At 39.4% G+C, this 18,904-nt stretch overlaps 1 long non-coding RNA gene across 2 annotated transcripts; it reads left to right on the plus strand.

Annotated features, from left to right (window-relative positions):
• The first annotated feature begins 5,818 nt into the window (after positions 1 to 5,818).
• Positions 5,819 to 17,771, plus strand: LOC134482588 (uncharacterized). Of its 2 annotated transcripts, XR_010058902.1 has the most exons (3): positions 5,819 to 6,278; positions 15,436 to 15,554; positions 17,444 to 17,771. It is a non-coding gene; the product is annotated as an uncharacterized LOC134482588 (long non-coding RNA). The 2 variants fall into 2 exon arrangements; XR_010058903.1 differs by lacking the exon at positions 5,819 to 6,278 and having other exon boundaries at positions 14,736 to 15,554.
• Positions 17,772 to 18,904: the final 1,133 nt, after the last annotated feature.

Below are 18,904 nucleotides of genomic sequence, written 5' to 3' on the forward strand. Positions count from 1 at the left end.
CAGACTTCAATCTCTTGGAGGCAAACAAGGGCTATAACAATTGCCTATGATTTGGAAGTCTCACGGACTCCACAGACCAACTTGAAAGGGGTTTTTTGTACCTGCATTCGAGTTTTTGTTAGATAGTGTATGGCTTTTGGGAAAAGCACTGCCAGTGTAGATGGGAAATGTTACTTAAACTATATAAGTACGTCTGCATACACAAAGGCAAGCATTGTCTGTAATTTTAGTTAAATGGATAATAATATGACTCTTTATGATATTTTCAGAATTCTTACTGTTATTTTACCCTCCTTCCTCTCTATTTCAATTGTCCCCCACGTTTTTTCCATTTCTCCCTTCAAACCACTTATCTTAGAGGATAGTCTATACCTGAAGTCAGGGTTATCAAAACTAGAGGGGTAGTATAGTAATTATATGAAGGAAAACAAATGTGATAAGGCCAGTGATTGACATCAGTACTTCTGTAGACTATGGTGCCCTAGAACCTGATGCTGCTATTTCTTAAAGAACATTACCCACATTTCCTGCCAGACTTAAAGCAAATGTTCTAGAGCAACACAAGATCATCTAAAATGGCAAGTTATTTCTACAACTAATCAACTGTTTCCAATGTATCGCTATTATCAATAAAACAGCAATGAACATGGGCAAGCAAGAAGGAATCTCTGCAGTAGGTTGTAGAGTCCTTGGGGTATATGCCCAAGAGTGGTATCTTATGGTAGATTGATGTCTTTCTTAGTTAGGGTTCTGCTGCTGTGAACAGAAACCATGACTAAGGCAACTCTTATAAATATGACATTACATTGGGACTGGCTTACAGGTTCAGAGGTCCAGTCCATTATCATCAAGGTAGGAGCTTGGCAGCATCCAGACAGATGTGGGGCTGGAGGAGCTGAGAATTTCATCTCTTGTTCTGAAGGCAGCTAGCAGAAGACTGGCTTCCAGGAAGGTAAGAGAAAGGTCTTAAAGCCCACGTTCACAGTGACACACCTACTCCAACAAGGTCAAATCCACTCCAAGAAATCTACACCTATTCCAACAGGGCCGTATGTCCAAAGAGGGCCACTCCCTAGGCCAAGCATATTCAAGCCATCACAATTGATTTTTAATTTTTTGAGGAATTGCCACATTGATTTCCACAGTGGCTGTACCAGTCTTCACTCCAACCAGCAATGAACAAGCTTTCCTCTTTCCCAGTACCCATGCCAGCATGTGCTGTTATTTGTATTCTCATTGGAATAAGATGAAATTTCAAAGTAGTTTTAATTTCCATTCCTCTAATGGCTCAGGATGTTGAAGTGTTTCTCAGACATTTGTATTTTAATATTTGAGAATTTTCTGTTTACTTTTGTATTCCTTCTCTCCTGCCCCTCCCCACACCTGATCCACAACCCCTCCATTCCTCCCCCATCTTCTGTCCACCAAGTTCCTTCCCTCCACTTGCCTCAAGCATTCTCTCCTGTGCCTTCCTTCTTCTTTAGCTTCTTTGGGTCTTTTGAAAAGCCACATGGAAACCTTCTACTGTAGAAGCTTTCCCCAATATAGACACATATGAAAGGAATTTAAATGGAGTCATCATATAACAAGAGAGAGAATGCTCCAACTAGACATTATACGCTACCAAAACTTTGAATTATTCAGTTCTAAATGGGATGCCTTTAGCAAACCCCTCGACTCTCAGGGATCTATGTGGAAGAGGAGGGGTATATTGTTAGAGCTGATGCTAATGCCAAGAAATAAGCCTTTTGCAGACACAACAGGGTTCATGTACACATGAACTCTGAGACTGTGATAGCACCCACAGACCCGGGCAGTTTCAAAGCTAACAAAATCCCAGTACTGACCAGGAAAAGTAGCTAAGAAGATACATTTAATTGATAAGAATTTTCTGCTGGCAATGGAAAAATCAGATTTGTCTGATAAAGTTTCACCAGCTTTATGAACTCCAAGGCACTCCATATGTTCAGGAATCACTGGTTAACAAAAAACCAACTCCATTCATTTTGTACTTTTTATGTTTTGCTTTGTTGTTTGTTTTGTGTGTGTGTGTGTGTGTGTGTGTGTGTGTGTGTGTGTGTGTGTGTGTGTGACTGCTTTTTGGGTTGTTTTGTCCGTTGTTTCTTTTTCTGTCTTATGCTTTTTGTTTGACATAGAGAAATATCTTGAAGTTGTTTTTATCAGGCGGTGAGGGAGCATCTGAGTAGCTGAAGGAGGGGAAAGAGTATGATCAAAATATAGTGTATGTAAAATTTTTAAATAGGAACTCTAAAATCTTTTTTCCCATACTAACAAGTATATCTAAAAGAATGGGCTTGGTTGCAGCAAAGGATGGGAAAATGCCAGTGGATGGTCAGTCTCAAAAAGCAGTGACTATGGGTTAGAAGACTCCATTAAGCAGGGGCTGTATTAAAACCAATATTCTAAACTATAGACCATCTGGATCTTTTAGTAAGTAAACAGGTAAAAGAAAGCTGGGAAATTTTCTTTAGTCAGTAAAATTATCAAAAATTTGCACACATGCAATTGGGCCAGATGAAGAAGTAAATTATGTCGAAAGAAATACTTTTAAAAATCCAGGTAGAAAACAGTGACCCCATTAACCAACTGAAATACATTCACAGAGAGAATTCCTTTAGTGAAGGCAATAGTGTACTGAGATATATATGTATGTATGTGTATATATGTATTTGCATATTTTTTCATACTGTCTGGGTTTATGTGTCAACCTGACATAGGCTAGAGTTATCACCCAGAAAGGAGCCTCCCTGAGGAAAGGCCTCCATATGATCCAGCTGTAAGGCATTTTCTCAATTAGTGATCAAGAGTGGAGGACCCAGCCCATTGTGGATGGTGCCATCCCTGGACTGGTGGTCCTGGGTTCTGTAAGAAAGCAAGCTGAGCAAGCCAGGGGAAGCAAGCCAGTAAGTAACATCCCTCCATGGCCTCTGCACCAGCTCCTGCTTCCAAGTTCCTGCCCTGTGTGAATTTCTGTCCTGACTTCCTTTGGCGATGAACAGCAATGTGGAAGTCTAAGCTGAATAAACCCATTCCTCCTCAACTTGCTTCTTGGTCATGATGTTTGTGCAGGAACACAAACCCTGACTAAGACAATTTTCATTCCTTTTCTTAACTAACATAGAATATATTTTTATTAAAAAACATGGTACCATTATTTGACTTTCAACATATAGTAACACTAGATATAGACAGTGGATGTGATCAAAGTCATATTAGGATAAGAGAGTAACATCAAATGACAGTTTAAACTGAAGGGTAGAACAAAGGGAACAGGAGATATGTTGAGGAGGCCAGCATGAAACTCTTATGGCCCCTGATTGTGGGTTTGGAAGTGTCCACTGGAGACTGGCAGGTGACATGGTGTGTTCAAGGCAGAAGACAATGAGTGACTTTCCCTCAGACCCAATGTCGTTATAGCTCAGGGGGAGATAGTGGAACCCTGAAGACCCACCCCAATTCAGGTCGGTGAGACTCAAAACAAAACAAGCACAGTGAGGGAAAAGGATTTGGAAGAGTTCTTGCAAGGAGAGGGAGATGAGAGGCTGGGTGATTGCATTAATCAGAATGCACCAAATACTTGCGTGAGAAATTTTAAAGAATGAGTTTATCATTATTTAAAGCATATATATATATATATATATATATGTATGTATGTATATATATACTTATATAGTCCATATAATGTTACTTATATGTCTATAACATCATGGCTGTCCACTTGGTATTGGATAATCGATGGTGGTCTCTTCCCTGGGGAATTCTATTCTCCTGCTCTCAGCATTCCTTTGTTGCCTGTAGTTCCTTTTCCACGGTTGAGGTCCCCTGACATTTCTCCCACATTAGCATGTCTATTAGTGGTGTCTTTGTATTCAGGTCTAGTTTAGGCAGCCATGTTGTTCAGATGGAAATGTGATCTCGCAGCAGGTTTCCTGTTCCTCTTGGCTCTTACCTTCTCTTTGTCCCTCTTATGGTTTGATCTCTGTGTCTCAGATGCAGGATTGTGTTGTAGATGTGTCAGTTGGGACCACTTGGCCTCTTGTTCTTGGCATTCTATTTACACACATATATAATGACTATTAAAGAAATAAAAATCATCCATTTGAGGGGGGGAGAAAGGGAGGAGGATGGAGGGAGGGAGGGAGGGAGAGGGAGAGAGACCATAAGAAGGGTTGGGAGAGGAATGTAAGGGACGAAGATGATGTAATTATATGTTAATTTCAAAAATATATTTTTAAAAGCTAACAAATATGGCGAGTCTTCATTCTACAGGGCCTTCCCAACGAAAATATGACCACCAGGTGGCAGTGAAGCATTTCTGGCGTTATTTAGTGGACCTTGGGAGAAGTTGAAGTGATACCTTTAACCGAGGGTGAAAGGGTCACTTTTTGGGGATTGGGGGCGGAGCCAGTAAGGTTGCTGAGGGAGAGCAGAACTGGAAAAGGTGCTTGCTAGATGTCTGGACTCTGAGAAAGGGCTATCTTTAAGTCAGAGAAATCCAAAGACAGTGTGAGCTTGGGCTATTTGTAGCCCTGTGACATATGGTGGCCAGTAAGGGTTTTATTCAAAGAAGGCATGCTTTAATTGTCAAACTTTAACTCACTTACTCTTTAATTAAAATATGCATCACAGAGCTTTTGAAGTAAATCATCCTGTGTGCCATGGCGAAAAAAACAATAAAGTTGGCTTATTTGTTTAAGAGTATTTTATGTTTTTATTTTTCTCTTCTTTTAGCTACTTTAAAAGACAAAATTTATGTGGTTAAAAAAACCAATAAGGTACTGTCAGATTTGTGACACTTGTAGATATTATATGCATAATACTAATAACATGAGGAAAGTCAGCAGAAGAGTATAAACATTTATCTTTCTGAAATTAAGTTAGTATTAGTCTGAAAAATAACATAATACCTAGAGTAGCCACTAAAAAATTAACTCAAAAATATACTGAAACATTATTTGACAAATTAATGCCTTAAATTTTCATTCAATTTAATACAAATCAGTGGAATGGAAATATAAGAATGAAGAAAAATACAGCATATTACAGTGCATGCAGTAGTAACAAAGCAGTGCCTAGAAGGGAATTATAGCTGAGAAAAATGGTGCTTTTAAAATAAGAAAGATAACAAACTAACAGTGATGTATAAAATATAACAACAAACTGAAAAAAAATCCAGCCAGAACGGAGAAGCAGACAATGGGCTGAGCTGGAGAACGAGGGAAAGATAGGAGAAAGGAAGAGGAGAGTTGGAGAGGAAGGGAAGAGGGGAAGGAGGAAGCAAAGGGAGAGGAGAGAGGGAGGGAGGGAGAGAGAGATCATAATGCCAGTGATGAAGGATCAAAGAGAAACTATCATTACCATTCTTTCAGAAGCAAAGGGTGTGGGAGAATACTACGATAAACTAAGTCAGGTGAGATGAGCAAACTTCCAAGAAAAATAGGGACAACTGACATTATCTGAAGTGATATTTAGATGATAACAACCCCATAGTGGGAAACTGAATTTGTAAGCAAAGGTTCCTGTAGAAGACTATGGGCGAATCAAAGAGTCACTTAGACTTCATTAGGTTTTTTTTATAGGAATATAAGCACACACTTCCTAACTCATTCTATGAGTTCAGTATTATCACAAAAGAGAAATCAGTGATAGCCACAGCTAACAAACTACAAACCACCGTCTCTTACAAACAGAAAAGCAAACTCTCCACATAAAAATACTAGCAAACTTGATCTGGAAATGTGAGAAGGTAATATATCATGGGTGAGTAGCTTTGCCTCAGGAATGCAAGGTTAGTTTAATGTTACCTATTACTGTATGAATGTGAGTCACATATTTAATCAGCCATCCCAGCCATTCCATTAGGGTAATAACTAATGTGAAGTAACAGGGATGACTGTGAGGGAAGTAACAGTGATGACCTGTGGATGGTTCTAAGATTTTACAGGATAGAGAATGAAGGATGAAAAGAAAAGACACCATTCAGATTTTCAGTGAGGAAAAATCTATTTCTCTCCATAGCATAATTTTGTATACAGAAAATCCTAAGGAGTGTACTAAAAGCTGTTATCACTAACAAAAGGTACCAGCAATTTTTTTTTCATTTTCTTTTTTTTTCAGAGCTGGGGACTGAACCCTAGGCAAGCGCTCTACCACTGAGCTAAATCCCCAACCCCAGTTCCAGCAATTTTTATACAGCATCAATATGGAAAAGTCAGTGGGTTTGTGATAACAAGACACCCTAGGCAGCAGTTTAAACAGTAAGTATTTATCTCATAGATAGTTTGAACTATTCCCATTTGTGAGCTTTCGATTTTGTGAACTAATTAAATTGCTAAGTTTCTAATACTACTTCACAGGGTGCTAGAATTGGTTTTGGATACAGGAAGTCATTCTAGCTGAGGCTAGCCTATAATTCACCTTTCAGCATGGGCAGGCAATGTTTCTGTTTCAGCTCCCCAAGGATTAGACTTACAGAAACAAGCCCCTCAGTCCCAGCTCTATTCATAAATTTTGAAGGCATGGAAACATCAGTTTACTGTATGAGAGATAAACAAATGGAGATTGGAAACAAGTTATCAAGTCCACTAAAACATCAACAAAAAGAATAAAAACACTAAGCGTGAAAACAAGTTGACTCTAAACTTGAGACACACATGCACCAAGCCAGAGTGATTAAAATCTGCTTGAGAAGGAGAACACTGGAGAATCCATTCTCTCCCACTCCAAAAGTCACTCCACATTCACAGTAGGAAAGTGCCAGAAATCCCTGGAAAGAGGTCGACATCAAGGTCAACAGAACAGAGTAGCTACAACATTCCTGATCCTTCTGACAGTGCTGCCAAATAAATCAATGGAGTCACAGCTGTCACAGCTGAGGAGCCAGCTTAGTCAGTCAAGTGCTTAGCTTGTGAAGCAGGCCTGCCTGGGTTCGATCCCCAGAGTCCATTTGAAAAAAGCTGGGCTGACGATGTGCCCTTCTAATCCCAATGTTGAGGAGGCAGAGATACATGGATACTCGAAGCTTGCTGGACAGCAAATCCAATCTACTTCTTAAGTTACCGGCCAGTAAGATACTTGGTCTCCAAAAAATAAAAACTAAATAAAAATAAACAAAAATTAAAAAGTGGTTGTGTATATCATGTGAGGGGTGAATGTCACTGAAGTTGCTTTCAAGCCTCTGCACACATCCATCCATGTGCCAGTGCACTTGCTCATACATGTGACTCTGAACACCCATGAACACAGACACTATATGTTTGTGTGTTCGTGTATGTGTATTAGACTTTAAAACTTAACAGTTTAATATAATCCATAAGAAATAATTTGAGAGAAACTCAGAAAAAATAGGCTGCCAATGTCACATGAAGTGAAAGTGGAAGACAATTGATACGGTTGGCGTTGAAACAGCGTGGGACAAACTTCAGGGCTACCAACCGTACTAGAAATAGAAGGGGAATGTCACATGACCAAGTTTCATAAATTTTATCAGTTACTTTTCTGTTGCTGTGATAAAATACCAGAATCGAAATAAACTTACAGAGAAAAGAGTTTATTTTGGCTTACGGTTGCAGAGGGATACAGAGGCATGGTAGAGAGCACCAGGCATGGTTGTGGAAGCTGGAAGCTGAGCTATCAAACCTTCATCCACAGACACAAAGTGAAGAATAAGCTGGAACTGGCTGTGGGGCTCTGAGTTCTCAAAGCCTGATGCACCTCCTCCATCCAGCAAGTCATTCCACAATACCCTTCTCAACAGCAACACCCACTAAGGCACATGTATGAACAGTCATGAGCCTGTGGGGCCATATCAAATATGGCTGCCTTCAAAATATAAGAAGTGAAATTGACCAGTGCAAAGGGGAAAAAATAAAACAAAAGTTGTGCATGGAGGTGTGTGTGTGTGTGTGGGGGATCAGAGCTTTTCTTCCACTCTTTATTATCAGCAGAAAATGAGAGGATAATACAGAAATAAGAATATTTACAATTCTTTAAATAATAATATTTACAATCTACCCAAAAGTCAAAGTATAGAGAAGTACATTGTTGAACATCGGATATATTCTTTTCACATTCAGAGAAGCCACTCAAAGAAATGTGCACATACACCATGAAGGGATAATGATAAATTATTGATAAATAATTTGATAAATCCTGACGGATTGAATCCTGCTTGCAGACTCAAGTAGGACACAGTATGATCATATTCTTTGTTGGCTCAGATATGGCAGTAAACACAACCAGGGTATTTCCATATTTGGAAATTAGCAACAAACTTCCACACATATAGCACATTTAACAGTCACTGTAGAGATTTAAGGAACCATTCCTAATGGGATGGAAGTTCGCCACTGCACATTAAAGTGTAAACTGAAATTGAAGACGTGCTTAGAGCAAAATTGAAAGCACCAAACATCAAAAATTTATGGACCAAGAAAGCGTATAATTGACATTTGCAAGCATTCTCTCTGAAGAGATTACATAGAGGAATATCAAATTAAATTTACAGATAATCGAAGGGAAGAGTTTCAGATAAGGCAGAGCTTGTGGCAGGGAAAGGCAACTGGGTAAGAATTCAAATGCTTTAAAGGGAAATTTGTTTTTGAAAATAATTAAAAATGCACATGCAGTTAACAAGAAAACTCGAGACCGAGACAAGGAACCAAAAGTGATTGAAAAGCTGCAAGTGCGCATGGCCTAGAGGGTTAGGAACACTGTCAGTGATATGTTCCAGTATCTGTAAAAAGAAAGATTAAAAGTATATATAAATTTCTAGAAACCTGAAAAATTAGTAAAATAGTTTTAAGAGGACAAGATTCCTCAGTTAACCCAATTACACTTAATGCATTTAGAATTAAAAAGTAAAGCATTTCATATTTTTAATAATATATTTTAATCAAAGTAGAATTGCATCACTTTCTCCCCTTCCTTTCTGCCCTCCAGCCCTTGCACAGACCACTCCACTCTTGTGCACACAGAAACACATGAATGCACACATACACACACTCATACACCCAATATGTAAACACAACTTATAGAGTCCATTTTGTGTTGTTAATGTATGTATCCCTATAGAGTGTCATTCTGTATTAGACAAGTATTAAGAGAGACTAAGCATCCTTCTCTCAGAATTTATTAGTATCCTGAGTTCATTGTTTTTGGTGGGCCCCTGTATTTATCTCAGCCTTCTGTCTCTAGAAGTTACACAGGAAAGTTTTTGGTTGTATTTAAGCAAGTCTTTACCATGTACATCCTGTCAACGCTCATTTTACGAGGCAAACACAACCTTCACCACAGTTATAAGGATTGAGCAAGAAAGGAAAATTATATACCATATATGCTATAAAGTAAATACTCAGATTCTAAGTATACATTGAAAGTATCTAGCTTTGTACTAATGAACAGTGTCATCAAACAGAACTGGCATTTGTCTTGAGTAAACAAAGGTGGTATGACAGTGGGAGCTCTGTCAATGACAATCCATCATGCCAACGAGCCACAGAACACAGATCAAATGAATGCAGAAACTGAAAATTCTTCATTATCAAAACTCACTTTTCATTTTGAAAACTTACATATTTAGCAATATTGAAGTGAGTTGTTTACTCAAACCCATAAAAATATCTTAATTGAGAGAATTCTTGTTATCACAGAATATGTGGAAAGGTATTTCCTGTTTTCTCTAATATTACATATTTAAAAATATACATGTGTATGTGTGCAGGTATGTATAAAAATCAGAATGGGTACTATCTGGAGAAGAAAGGGAACAGTGGGAAGGGGAGAAGGAAGGAAGGATGAGATATAGTGGTGACTATAGTCACCTACCAACAATATAATGTTTAGAAGTGTCATAGTAGACCCCACTGTTTTGTTAGCTAGATAAACAATGATAACAATGAAAAATGCATGCTATCATACGTTTTTGAAATAGTGACAACAATATATTAAAGGTATACTTGGCAGATGTAGAAACATTTCATAGAAATGTGTGAGACTACGATAAATTCATTTTAGCCCACAGTTTCTGAACTTGTAGCCCATAGTCAGAGGCTCCATTAGCACTAAGCCTGTGACACAGCACTCACATCATGGCAACCATTGGGAAGCAGGATGCAGCCTTCCAAAGTGCCCCTCCTCGCTATTGAACTCCTTCCTCCTGTGAGACTCACCCCTCCAACAGTCACTACAGCCTCTCAAGTGTCACCACCATTTGGAGACCGGCCGTCAGCACATGTGCTCCTAAAGGACTCATTATGTTCAACTCACCCAAGAGAACTCTGTAAAATTCGCTAATGGATGAAAGAATTAGGCATGAGACCAGAAATGTAATACTACTGAACGTGAAAGCTCACTATTATAGTCATTTACCTCAAAATAGAATGACAAAATCTTTGCAAAGCAATAAGAAAATCTACAAGTAACAAAGAATATTTTGAGAAAAAGTAACAATGAAGTTTAGCTGAGCAAATATTGTCACATTAAAATGTCGTACTAATTCAATGAAAGTATGATTTGTCAAAGAGATGGGGGAGTACTTGGTAATGCCATGTTTGCTGTGATCTGTCACTCCTATCCGTTCTCCTGCTATCTAGCATTTATACGTGTGTAGAAACAACATGTAATGTCCACCTACCAGTTACAGGCAGCTGGTGGGTGGGCAACATGGGATTCAACATGAAATTTGAAGTCATGATTCACTTCTTCATTTTGTGCATTTCTTCATCGTTCAAATTATTTGTATTGAAGATTTACTTTTTCTTCAAAACATTAGAATTTTTCTAATATGTGCTTTCCTACATCATTCAGATAGTTTTTATGACTCATAGAACTTACATCCCCTCTTCCTATCCTGAGATATTCACCTGTCATTCACTGGGGAAAAACAAGGAGTTTGAACATTTCCATTCTCACCGCCATGGTGCATTTCTTGATAAGATGTAAGCCTTGAGACTGAAGAGTTAAGTCATGGCTAAGCAGTTAAGAGCCCTTGCTGCTCTTACAGAGGACCCAGGCTTGATTCTCGGCATCTTCGTGGTAGTTAGCAACCATGTCTAACTCCAGTTCAAAGGGATCTAATACTTTTGTATGGCTATGGAGGCTTCAGGCATACATGTGGGGAACTGGTATCTTTTTTCACTGTGTGGCTTGAAGAAAGCTTTCTCAGATAAGAAGCAGGTCAGGGGAGAAAGTCATCCAGGGAGGACTGATCAAATGCTCCACAGCAGGCATTGCCCCACCCCATACTGTAATGTCCATTCTGGCTGCCGCTCAGCTTTTTTATGGCACTTTCACTACTATAAAACACTAAGCTCAGACTCAGGTGGTGCTGGCTGTTGTTTGAGTTGGCAGATTTAGAGGCAGAGGCCATGGTTGCCCAGAGAGCAGAGAACAGAATCCACCCATTGTGGAGTCAAAAGCTATTGATCTTGCCTGTATCCTAGTGACACAATTAGATAAGGGTGATGAAGGAAGGAAGAGAAATATCCCAGGAAAAGCAATTGGAGCTCTGTGCACTCTCCTTCCAATGGAGTAGTTGGCCATGATGTATTTTTATAAAGACAAGAGGATGTTTTGTGGAGCATGATATGGTAGGATGGGAGGGGGTTCCTCAGCAGGTCCTTGCTGAGGCATCCTCCCTCCCCTGTTACCAGCTATATTTATTTGGGGGCATGGGAAGGGGAATTAAGAAGGAAGTAGAGGCAGAGAAAGAGGGAGAGAGAGAGAGAGAGAGAGAGAGAGAGAGAGAGAGAGAGAGAGAGAGAGAGAGAGAGAGAAGGCTGGCCAGAAACATGTGGAGAGTCAGAGAATCAGAGAGAGAAGGAGAGGCCAAACAGTCCCTTTTATAGCAAACCAGGCCTACCTGGCTGTTGCTAGGTAACTGTTGGGAGGAGCATAGAAGGAATATCAATAGGACAACTGCAAATGCGTTTTTTGTTGTTGTTGTTGTTGTTGTTTTTATTAAATGAGGCAGGGTTGTTTTGGTATTTGTTTTTTATCTTGGTGAGTTTTGTTTGTTTTGACCTTAGTTTTCTTGATTTCTCTCTTTTTGAGAAAGAGAGATATTGAAATGCATGCCCTGATAGTACAGAGTAGAGAACTGGTGAGAAGCTACTTTGGAATGTCTGTCATTTGGCAGTAGACAAGGAGACAGGGTAATCCTGGCATCTCAAAGGAAGCTAGTTTCCCGGATGGTACTTTGGTTTCTATGTGTGAATGCACTTAGTTAACAGATTCTAATTTACTGAGAGAGGTTTCAGTTTGATTTCTGATCGTTCTGCAAGGAGACCCAGCTTTCTTTTTGCTATTGTGTTTTGGTCCCAATTGCATATAAGCATCAAAAGACACTGTGGTCCTAACCACTAGTACATATTGAGTGACCACATCTGGCAGAGCTCTCCAAGGTGTGATGAACCTTTAGGGTGGGTCCTAGTCCAATATGACTGATGTTTTTCTAAAGAGATGAGGATTCTGAACACGTGGGAAATCGCCCTGTGAAGACCAGGCAGGCAGGAAAAATAGCCACAGCAAGACAGTAGTGGAGATTGGCCTGAAAAAGGAGGAGGTTGGGGAAAATCTCAGTCCAGATAAGGCTGGGAAAGCAAGGAAGGGTCCTCCCTCTGAGTCTGTAGAGAAACATAGCCCTGGTCACACCTTTATTTTAAGCTATTATTCTGTAAGATGGGTCTGTTTTGTTATTGACTTTAGCAGCCCACATCGGGATGCTTGGTCACAGCAGTAACATGGTGGGGACCTGATGTGACTATTTCCTGGATTCTTTTTTTTTTTTTTTTTGGTTCTTTTTTTTTGGAGCTGGGGACCGAACCCAGGGCCTTGCGCTTCCTAGGTAAGCGCTCTACCACTGAGCTAAATCCCCAGCCCCTATTTCCTGGATTCTTTATGATGCAGTGAGGAGGGTTTTTTTTCCAGAGAAATTGGAATAAGCTGAAACATGAGGGCAAAGTCCTGTCACTAACCTTCCTCTTAGGTCCAATTACCTACATTAATAATTGTTCAGTTTTGCTAAATGTGGCATTTGCTATTGAAGGTTACCTGTCCTGGGGGGTAGCCTTTTGCACATTTTTGTCTTGCCGAAAGTCTGTTAGTGATTGCCTGGTGCTCATCTCTGTGTTTTCTCCCACAGTTCGTGCTTATGTAGCGCCTCCCAGTTTCCTTTGCTTTTTACACCATTCAGAGGGATTTTGAAGACATTTCATTGACATTAAGTGAAGTGATAGTTAAATTATTATATTAGTTAATATATGCTGTGCATCAAATACCTGAGAACCTTGCAGGTCAGAGGAGTTTCTCATTGGGCCTGGCTTTGCCCTGCAGCCTGTTATACACATTGGACCAGGCAATGATAGGAGAGCCATTTGAACCGTGTGAAAATAGGAAGCACTGTGTGGTTGGAGGAGACAGAAGGCAAAGGAGTAGGCACACTGTCAACATGGCATGGCTCCCAGAACACCAGGGCCTCAAATAAATGACCTGAGATTTCAGAGCCCAGCTGCAGCTCCTTCTCTTCCCTAAAGAGCCTCAAGTAAAGAAAGTGCAGCTTTTCAGATCCAGGGACCAAAGCACAATTCTGAATTGCTGGCAGACTGTGAATGAGCAATCCCAGCTAGGGGGAGGATGCTCACCCAGTGGCCTGCAGTAAACCGAACAATCAGGTGTCAGCTTGCAAGCTGAGCCTGATGGGAAAGGAATCTGTAGGGATAAAGGGAACAGGGGTTAAAAGCTGATCACACAGATTTAAAGACTAGCACATGATCACAACTGGTGAAAAACTTAGCCAGAAAAGGAGGTCAAAGAAGCCTTCCAGAAAGGCACAGAATTGGATAAAGACTATTGAAGTAGGAAGGGAAAGTTCAGAAGCGCAATGAAGAGACGCAGACATTCCAGTGTCAATCACGCAAGATTGTAAAAGGGGGCAGTGGGAGGTGGGGAAAGTGGGAGTAAGAGGGTGAATCCGAAAGGATGTCCTAGAGTTGAGGGAAAGAGAGAACCCGCATCTTGTTCTAAGAGTCCTGCGGTTAGAAACACGATCAACAAGACGCATGTAATGAAACTTCAGAAAGCCACGCACAGAGTTTATTTCTACTGGTGAGGAAAAATGACGAAATATAAAAACCAAAGGACATTATATTACTGCTAGAATAATTTAATTTATTTTATTTTTCATATTTTGCATATTCATGTGTATGTAAATATGCCTGTTTATGGGCAATGGGAAAACTTTCAAAGATGTCTGAGGAAATTCAATAAATTAGAATTTTAGATGCAATTGGGATTTCATTATAAATGTTTAATATTAAAGTTAATTACACTTCTATCTAAATGTCAAAGTTTAGCCATTGCTATAATACCATGCTTACTGACCACACTAAAATCCATGGAAATATTACATATGCTATATTGATTAATGTGCAGTAAGTTTAAAAATTAAGAACTGAAAAAAGGCTATCTTTGTATGTTTGTACACACACACACACACACACACACACACACACACACACACACACACAGATTTTCAGAAAAAGACACCCAAGTAACTTTTGGACCAAAAATAAACGAGAGCCAGGTGTTGGTGGTGGCCCACACCTTTAATCCTAGCCCAGCACTTGGGAGGCAGAGGGAGGTGCATCTCTGAGTTTGAGGCCAGGCTGGTTTTCAGAGAAGTTCCAGGACAGCCAGGCCACACATAGAAACCATGTCTCAAAAAAAAAAAGCCCTAAATAAATAAATAAATGCTAAAATAAGGCTTAAAACCTGTTTAGAAACGAGTGGAAGTAACCTGGCCAAACCGCAGAAATAACTGAGTGTAGCAGGCAGAAGAGAAGCCACCATTGCAAACACATTGATGAAGAAATTCAGAACCATGTAGAGCACATGGAAGATTTTCAACCTAGCAACCTGAAAATCTGAAATAAGGAATACAAATCCAGACATCAAGAAAAGGAAAAATATCAAGTAGTATATTTAATTAGTACAGGGATAATTTTGAAACTAATAAAGTACAATAAATTTTGCTGTGTAATTAGAAAGAAAAGAAGGAAGCTATAAGAGATTTTGGTAATGTTGACCTCTCTGTTCAACCCTGGAATGGCCATCTTTTAAACATCTTTGTAAAAGGATGATTTGTGAATGCTGGAAATGTGTGACTAAGGCTGCAACGTACATTCTGTCATCTGTGAGAGACCAACCAGTTAACAACGGAAAAATTTAAAAAGTGCATTTAAGAGAAGTAGAGAAGATGGCAGAAACATAAGATGGTGGCTATTCATAGTAATACATGAACTAGACCTTTTAGTGATCCAGCTTTTGGACTACACAAATAAAAACATGCCAAGCTCTACGTCTGGCATTCAGTGGAAGACAATTACACCTGTGGTAAACTTCCCTCTTTTTCACCAGCAAAGGGACTTTCAGAGACAGCATGCTGCTCAGTGTCACACCTCATGTGACAATATGGAACCAGGACTCTGAGTCCTCTTTGAAGGAGTGAGAGTTGAAGAAAGTCACAACCATAAAAGGTATTTGGGTGCCTTTTCGTGTTTTCTGGGAATGCCCATAGTATTTATAATTGTTCTTTAGTGAGGTGGAAAAAAACCTGCATCTTTCTGAAGGATAGGCATATAATTGTTGCAGTAAATTTTAAAGATTTATTTATTTATTATATATGAGTACACTGTAGCTGTTTTCAGACACACCAGAAGAGGGCATCAGATCTCATTACAGATGGTTGTGAGCCACCATGTGGTTGCTGGGATTTGAACTCAGGACCTCTGGAAGAGCAGTCAGTGCTCTTAACAGCTGAACCATCTCTCCAGCCCTGCAGTAAATTTTTAAATTAACCACAAATCCTCAATAGCCAGCATCGTCGAGCCATATGACATTAGCGGGGTATATTCATCTCCGTGGTAGCTGGTTCTAGGGCACCACACCATGCTACCTCTAGCTATTCTCTGGTCCCCTCCTTGATAAGATAAATTGACCTATAAAAATCCATCCCTTAAGAAATATTCATAGCTAGCTATGGCCATTTAAGGCCACACAGATCTGGGTCATCCTTCTCTGTCTCCATCTTGGCTTTCTCCTTCTTCTCCCTCTCTCTCCTCCCTTCAAAATTCTGTGCCCACCTTACCTTTTCACTGCCCAATCACAGACTTTGCTTTAATGTGTGCCATCCTTCACCTGCATATAGACACCAATCTACATACTATTGCAAATCTTAGAACAGAAATGCACAATTGGCCAGTGTGCACTGAATAAGAGTCTCTAGGATGCTAGCCCCAAATGGAAAGTCTGTAACAATCCCTTCCTAGAGTCTCGGGATTTATGCAGGAGATAGGTTAGAAAGATGGCAAGAGTCAGAAGCAGTGAATGGCATCAATGCAACGTGTTCTCCAGACACAGCAGGGAAGATACACATAAGAACTCACAGAGACTGTGAGAACATGCACAAGACCTGTGCAAGCTAACACAGAAAAGTCCAAGCATTGAGGGAGGAGTTAGATGTTAAATCTCATAGTCAAGGAGACGTTGGCATTTGATTGTTGCTTAGAATGTGAAAGTCAGCTTTCATCAATAGAGTGACACTTCATACATGGGTCATGCTCTAGGGAAGGCTCCACACCCAGGGATAGTTGGCTATCACAAACTGGGATCCATGGATTCTTAGTTTTAATAGACAGAGAAAGAGCATGAACTTGGGTAAGTAGGGAGGGGGAAGAAAATCTGATAGGAGTTTGAGGGGAATAAAGATAGTTAAAAATGCACAAAATTCTCAAAGACGAATAAATGTATTGTTTTTAAAAAAGAATCTTAAGTAGAACAATTAATGGAAAAATTAACAGTCAGTGAGAAAAGAACAGTGAGGATGGCTGATGGTGTAGCTCAGTATTAGGGAACTTGCATGTGCAAGTTCCAGAGCTCAAACCCCATCACCACGCAGAAAGTAAGAACTGATCTTTATTTGAGTTATCACACAGAGAAGATAACATAATCCTTCCTATGTAATAAAATGCTTTTCCAAAATGTTATTTCTATGACTACTTTAAACTAAACAGCACTTTTCATGATTTGTACATTATTTATTGAGCCTACAGAAGTAAACATCATATATATGTATATGTGTATGTATATGTGTCTGTATGTGTATGTGTATGTGTGTGTATATGTATATGTAAGTATTGTACAGCCATATAAGTGTTGTGTTATTAAAATGATGTAGCATAGCCTCATGCCAGTGAATGTGAAATAAGATGTGAGTTTTAGAGATTATGCTAGAGTTTTCTATTAAAAGAAAATATAGGTTGTGGGCTTTGACTTTATATAGGCATATATATCATAGTCTTTATATGTCTATATATGGATATATATGAATATATATGGTATACTTATATATGCTATCTTTTTTCAGTGCAACACTGTGGTATTTGGATGGAAAGTCCCCAAAGCTGCATAGCCTCAACATCTGAGCTCTGACTGGTCATCCCAGCCCGGTGACTCTGATCTTGTGCAATCCATCACCCACATTCCAAAGCTTTGAGAGGATTAACCACTAACCACAAGCAGTGAAATAAATCACTTGCCATAGGGTAGAATGGTTTTGGAAAACGGGCATACATCAAATTATTTGGTTAACCCTTTCTCCTGACAAATTTCTCCTTTGAGCATCAGCTGCAGTCTTTGCTTTACTGTTATCCCAGTCTCTCTTCCTCATGATGAATAAAGATAGGGCACTTGAATGTGGGGTGATCATGAGTGTGGTCTTTTGCTTCACTAAAATTCTGAAATGGTCAAAGTGTAACCTTCAGACTCTTCTTTTAATTGCCCAGATCTGTTTAATGTGACCTTTGCTCATGTCTGTTTTACTTACCTAAGAAACCTCCTGGTTACTGAAGTTGACCTTTCACCAAAGAGCATATGCAGAGAAAGTGTATCTCTGTCTTCCTCATTGAGAACCAAATTCACCAAATCACAACGAAGTCTGTCTTTAAATGTCTTCCATTTAAAGATCCTGCCCCTCAAATGACAAATACCAGGTCCTACACTTTAACCTTTAACAAGGATCCCCAGCAATGTAAGGGGACAGTAGGAGTCTTTGAAACAACATGTAATCCTCAAAAAAGCCACAGATAAACTTCTTACCTTTTCCAGCTGTGGGCACTTATCAGAGGAATGTCTTTGCACAGTAGATTGTAGTTAAGACAGAAACTCACAACTGGTCAGAGTGAGAAAAGAGTCTGTGGCAGGCTCATCCTCAATGGGAGGTCTCTCTTCCCAAGGCTCAGGGACAATCTTGGAAGAGGAAATAAAATGATTGTAAGAACCATAGGTCAGGGAGGACCAGATCGAAACAGTGTCTCCTAGATATTCCAGGACCACTACAGTTATGGACTCACAGAAGCTGGGAGGTCTGCACATAATCATCAGTCAACATTCTAACATGGTGGAAGAGATCTGTGAGCCCTCCCCCCAAAGTGAAGGAAGTAGATTACTTCCTAGGGAGGGAAAGTCAGTTTTTTTTAAGTGTATGTCCTACCACATATTACGGCATGTCCCCACAGCCAGAATGATATGAATGGCACAAATTGAAGTCAATGGGTTCTTAAATATATAAGAAAAAAAAAAGGATATTGAAGTTGGGGGAATAGGGAGGTGAGGAAGGATCTGGGAGGAGTTGGAGGTAAATACAATCAAAGTTCTTCATTCCCAATATGAATTCATAAATATAATTTAATTATTTATGTATTTAATAGTACATATTAAATATAATTTAATATATAAGTGTAATTTAATATTACTTAACATTGTCATCAGTTATTTTAATAAATTAAAAACTTTTCAGTGACTAGAACACAAAAATCACATCTATTTC

Source organism: Rattus norvegicus, chromosome 1, assembly GCF_036323735.1.
Source record: "Rattus norvegicus strain BN/NHsdMcwi chromosome 1, GRCr8, whole genome shotgun sequence".
Classification (NCBI taxonomy): domain Eukaryota; kingdom Metazoa; phylum Chordata; class Mammalia; order Rodentia; family Muridae; genus Rattus; species Rattus norvegicus.